Here is a 6,262-nt window from a genome sequence, read left to right as displayed (position 1 = left end):
ATGATTTAAATGTGAAAATTTGTCCTCTAAAAAGAGAAATATTGAATGAATAGATCGTATATGAGATTTTGCTATTTCTTTTTCTTCTAGGGAAGATACTAATCGTAGTGAGAATGGAATTTCCACAATGACTGCAAAAACCTCTGACATCATTTGAGAATCAAAATATTTGTTGTTCCCAACAAATAGATTTTGTTTAGAATCTTTAACCGAAAGAATCAAATGATTCTGTTGATGCATTCGAGTAATTAAACGTTTCACAATTAGTGAACTGAATTTATTGTCATAACCGAAAATTTCCATGGGTTTGTAAAGAATCGATCCATTTAAACCATGATCATGAGCAAGTGCATAGATATACTCCTGAAAGAGAAGCGGATATAGGAAGCATTGTTGTCGAGATCCGTCTATTTCTAAATATCCTTGTAATTCCTCCATTTGAAATGATACTTGAATCAAAAGCATAGAGATTTCTTGGGTTATCAAATAATACATAGTGCGATACGGTCAAAACAAGGTATCAAGGTATATAGTAATAAAAGAATCGATTAAGAAAAGAATGGATACCCCGGAGACAAGGAAGCCAATCAACAGATCCTCCATTTTTCCATCTAATTTTTTGTTTCGTTATAGTTACAAGAGATGACTGGAAATCCTTTATTTTTGCAAGCCGATCGCTCTTTTGACTTTGGAAAAATTCTCTTTATCAGTATACCGTTCTTCTACACATTCGTTTCCACTCCATAATCGAGAAAGAAAAGAATATTTAATAGTTAGGATTCATTAAAAAACAGGAATCGATAATCTACTCACAGGAGAACCCTTTCCCCCATCAGGCACTAATCTATTTTTAACATCTAATTAGATCGGGTAATCATTCGAATTAAGAACAAAAGCTCGTTACTTTTGGTTTCCCTATAATTGGAGCGATAGAGCCCTATCCATTTATTCACTCGATCCAATGGTGAATTGGTTTGGTCCCGTTCCAAGAATCAAAACAAGATTTTGTACCGATTCGGTAAGGATAAAGTATTATCAACAAAATTCTCCATTGATACGACATGCTATTTTTTCCATTCATTCCCTTTCAGGATCAGTCGTGGTCTTACAAACTATACCAATGGTATGGACGAATCCCTTGCTTCATCCAAATGTGTAAAAGATCATAGCCGCACTTAAAAGCCGAGTACTCTACCGTTGAGTTAGCAACCCGGAAAAATATGGTGTGTAGATACGATCGGAATAAAAATAAAACTCAAACCAAGAGATTGGGATTGGATTGCTCGACCCCGTCAAAACATTGAACTAGTAACAAACAAATCTAAAAGAAAATTTGATGATCAATTATGAACATCAAAATGAACAGATTAGATGAAAATACAACGAATTCCCGGATCAATATAGATGGATGCCAAAATTTATGGATCATCCATATTTTTATCAATATTTTTTTTTTTCATTTTTCATTAAGAAGATACTTCTTGTGTCGCAGCGAATCTGGCGAACTCACCATTTGAGTGAAATTGAAATAAAGTAAAGAAATAAAGAAACAAACTTATGAGGCTGGGATAAATGGATCTATTTATCCACGATCAAATTATATTTGATCGATACAACATTGTCAATATGAATTGAATGTTGGTTGAGAAAACAAATTCAATTAAAGAAAATAAGTACTTGTGTTGGATTGACACTACACAGATCAGAAATGAAGTGTGGATGGGGGAATAAATAAGAAAAAAAAAAAAGTAGGAAAAAAATCTCTAGTTTATTCAATAGAGGTACAATAAACAAGATTGACCCCTTGTTTGTTGGTGGAGTCCCAACGAAAACAATCCGATTGATGGTAATCCCATACCATCATTTTCTAGATCCGATTATTTCATCTATTCACTCGAGATTTTTTTTTCTATCTGTCTCATATCAATAAAAAAAGATTTTTTTTCGTTATCGTTATCTGATATGGGATTATAGAGGAGCAATAGTGAATAGGTATGAATAGAGTAAGAAAAATCGGAGTGGTGGAGAAAGAATTACACAAAGCTCGATAAGATACTGGGCACCCCCCTTTTTTGTTTATTTCATTTATTTCATTTCGTTTGATTAATTCGAAGTTCCTTAAAGACCTCTGCCTTCTTTGAAATATCATGAACAGTTCCTGTAGGTTGAGCGCCTTTTTCAAGGAAATATAGAATAGCAGGAACGTTTGAATAAGTTTGATTCTTTATCGGATCGTAAAAACCCACTTTACGAAGATCTCTTCCTTCTCTTTGGGATCGAACATCAATCGCAATGATTCGATAGATGACTCATTGGGATAGATATAGATGAACAATGCCCCCCCTAGAAACGTATAGGAGGTTTTCTCCTCATACGGCTCGAGAAAGAATGATTCGAGTTTGAATTTATGCTATGCATATCATATAGTGACAAATGTATCCATAAAATCATCAATTAGACTATAAGTTGAGTCGTTTTTTTTGTTCTTCCTTCCTTTCCTTTCCTGAAAAAAAAAAAGAAATATCATTCGTACTCATAACTCAAGTTGGGCAATTCTCAAAGAGCTTAAAGGGAAATCCTTGGACATTTGTTGAGCCGTCTCTAACCTCTTTTATTTGTCCCGCCTAGAATCTCTTTTTCTTCCTCATTCTGATCTAGTTCCAGTTGTTGAGACAATTGAAAATGGTGTTTCCTTGTTCCGGTATCCTTTATCTTTGCTTTGAATCATTGGGTTTAGACATTACTTCGGTGATCCTTAATCGTTTCAAAATGGTCGCAACATACCTTTTGTTATTTCTTTCTATTGAAAGAATCATACGAACGATTGATTCCCCTGTAATACACTTTTGATCAAAATAGTTTTACCAATTCCGGCAAATTTTACTTTGTTTTTTTTTATTCGAAACTTGTTGGAATTTGAACCTTTGGATTTCTATATCGAAGATATACTTACGAAGTTGTTCCAACTTATTGATTGGCACTAACCCTAGATCCTTCCCCTTGATAAATGAATCAATACTTTATACTCGAGCTACATCATGTACTATTTACAACCCCCAATTTTGGGGGGTCCTAGTAGAACAGAACAAACTATGTCGAGCCAAGAGCATCTTCATTGATATATAAAATGGTGGATGCAAGAATCCACAGCCGATCATGTCTTTCAAGTCGCACGTTGCTTTCTACCACATCGTTTCAAACGAAGTTTTACCATAACATTCCTCTAATTTTGAACCGGTATGGAATTGATTCAATATGGAATCCGGAATAGTCATTGGCTCAATCGGTACGCTCAATCGGTACACAGCAGTCCATACTTTTATATTTATATATATATAAATTATATATATAAATAGATATTTATATCTATATTTTGATTTTGATATATATTTTGATATCTATATTATAGATATTTTGATATATATATGGATGGATAGGTATTCATCTAGAGAAGGCCCCACAAGCAAAGACAAAGATTCAATCTTACCCCATATTCGACCGTATGAATGAAACACATTTCTAAAAAAGACGAATAAACGAATTACTTAACACTTCTTTACATCTACATCTTCAACAGATTGTTCGGGACAATCAATCATGAAGGATCCAACTCTTTCTCGAACAACTAAATTAAAGAAAGGTCTTTAATTAGATTCTCAATACTCAATACCGGAACAAAATAAGTCATTAGCCAAATAAGCTATTCCAATGACTCGGAAAAGTCGCAAATGAATCGATTATAGACTAGGTTCATCAATCTCGCGCTTCTTCAAGTATCTAAGGATTGATAAAGGAATCATGAAAAAAGGTTTCAAGAATTTCCTACTTCGACATCATAATTTCCTACTTCGACATCATTATCATTAATGGAAATAAGTTTTCCTGTAATGACTAAATTTGATCATCATAAGACATAAGAGAAATCCATGTTCCTTTTCCAATTGAATCATTAATGATTTAAAGCAGGTAGATGGATCGAGAAACAAATTCAATTTATTTGTTTTCATGGGGATGGGATGGATGGAAAAAAGCTCTCATGTAAGATAAGATTAAGGTTGTTATTCTTCCATCTGATTGATAAAACCAGAACCGTAGGAGTATGATCTTTCCGTATCCATCAGATACACAGAACAATTGTCAACGGGAGTAATCATAGATATTTAAGGTAAGGTATCAAAGATCTTTTTCACCGCAGCCGAAATACCGGTATCACTGAAATAGAACAAACAATAACAATACATGTAGGCATGGTTCATTTTATACAGATTTTGCTTTACTTTAGGTTTAGTAACCCTTCCATAAATTCTATCAAGTCAAAAGTAAAGTGAATGGAATATATGAATCTTCCTCCCAATCACTACATTGACTTCCAATTATTTATTGTAGCCAGATGCAAAAAAAAAAAAAGCAATTAGGCTCAAAGAAAAAAAATCTGTTCCATATTGCACTTTATTGTTTATTAATGAGATCCGGACGACACAGATATTGAAAAATTGATACCTTCCATTGCCGATTAACTCGAATTCTATGGGGATCATGAATCATACCCCAAGACAATCAAATAATAAAAGATCCTCTTGCGGTATGTTATATTATCTTGTATAGGTACAAAGCAAAATGGGTCCAGATCAATTCGTTGTTCTTAATTTTGATTTTACCCCACCCACACCCAGTCTTAAGAACTTTAATCCCAGTGATGTAATTAGTCCCAAGAACTCCCTCCTGTTTAGGATTCAGGATCCACATAGAATTAGTCATTTTGACTAACATGTTTAGTTTCGAAAAAATAGAGATCTTATCTTTCGCATTTCAACTTAGAATGCATCATGTGAGAATCAAAATATAATAGATGGGCATAAAGTTTCTATAAGTGACTAACTTACCCCAATATGAATATGAGTAGAGCGGGACGGGCATACACTGAACGGCCCATCCCATTTTTTTTTTAATTCAACTTTGATCTATGTTCCCATCCTACCTAATATCAAAAAGGTAAAAGATGTTTATTTCCATCCGCAATTTATACTCGATTCTTTTTCTTACAATTGGAAATCGAAAGGAATCTATGATTCATAGAAGAATCATTAGAACTCAGAAAGAAAAATTGGATCATATTGTATCCAACCTTATACCTTATACTCTTAAACAGAAGATTGTTAAAGAGAACAATCTTTGTTTTGATAGAAGCGGTCTGGGACGGAAGGATTCGAACCTCCGAGTAACGGGACCAAAACCCGCTGCCTTACCACTTGGCCACGCCCCATTTAGATTTCAATTCGACACTAATAAACACTAATATTGTTATTGGTTATTCGTCAATTCCAGCCCAAATATCTATGGAATAGGTTGTTGCTAGGATTCTATACGTGTAAATGTAGAATGAAAATGAATTCATTGATCATTCCATATAAGTCAATTAAGATATTGTATGAAAGTATGATTCCTTCTATTCTCATTTGAGAATTGAAGGATTTTTGATTGGGGGAAGTTCAAAGAAAAAGAAAGAAGGATTTTTTGTCTTCTCTTCTTTCTTAATTTTTCCCTTATATCAATAACTCAATAAAAATGAAATTATCTCCAAGAACGAAATATTTCTTATGCTTAATATCTTTAGTTTGATCTGTATCTGTCTTAATTCTGCCCTTCATTCGAGTAGCTTTTTCTTCGCCAAATTGCCCGAAGCTTATGCTTTTTTCAATCCAATCGTAGATTTTATGCCAGTCATACCTGTGCTCTTTTTTCTCTTAGCCCTTGTTTGGCAAGCTGCTGTAAGTTTTCGATGAGATCTTTAATACTGTCCTAGAAACATTCATATTCATGATTTATTCGATAAAATAAATTCAACTCTAACATAACAATTGATAAGATCAGATAAGTCTTACATTATGAACCCTCGATTCAAAGATTGAAATTCTTTTGCTTTTTGATAGCCGCGATGAATCTGGATCACCTAATTTCCGCATTATGCCCTTCCAGTTCCAGGGGTCAAAGACCCCATTATGGTACCCCATAATACCTAATTGGGGTATGACAAGATAATTTTGGTAACAAAGGAATTCCTGCAAATTCCTTTCTTTTCTAGAAACCACTTTTTCATTTCTTTTCTTGGTGTCAAGGATATGTGGTACAAAAATAGAGAATCTATTCCCTTATTTCCTTTGCAAAAAACAAAAAAAAAATGATCTTGGAGATTGTGCAATGCTTACTCTCAAACTCTTCGTTTACACAGTAGTGATATTCTTTGTTTCTCTCTTCATCTTCG

The sequence above is a fragment of the Tasmannia lanceolata genome, unplaced genomic scaffold (genome assembly GCF_043159265.1).
Source record: "Tasmannia lanceolata isolate RefF3 unplaced genomic scaffold, GAP_Taslan_0.1 ptg000468l, whole genome shotgun sequence".
NCBI lineage: Eukaryota > Viridiplantae > Streptophyta > Magnoliopsida > Canellales > Winteraceae > Tasmannia > Tasmannia lanceolata.
This window is presented reverse-complemented; position numbering follows the sequence as displayed.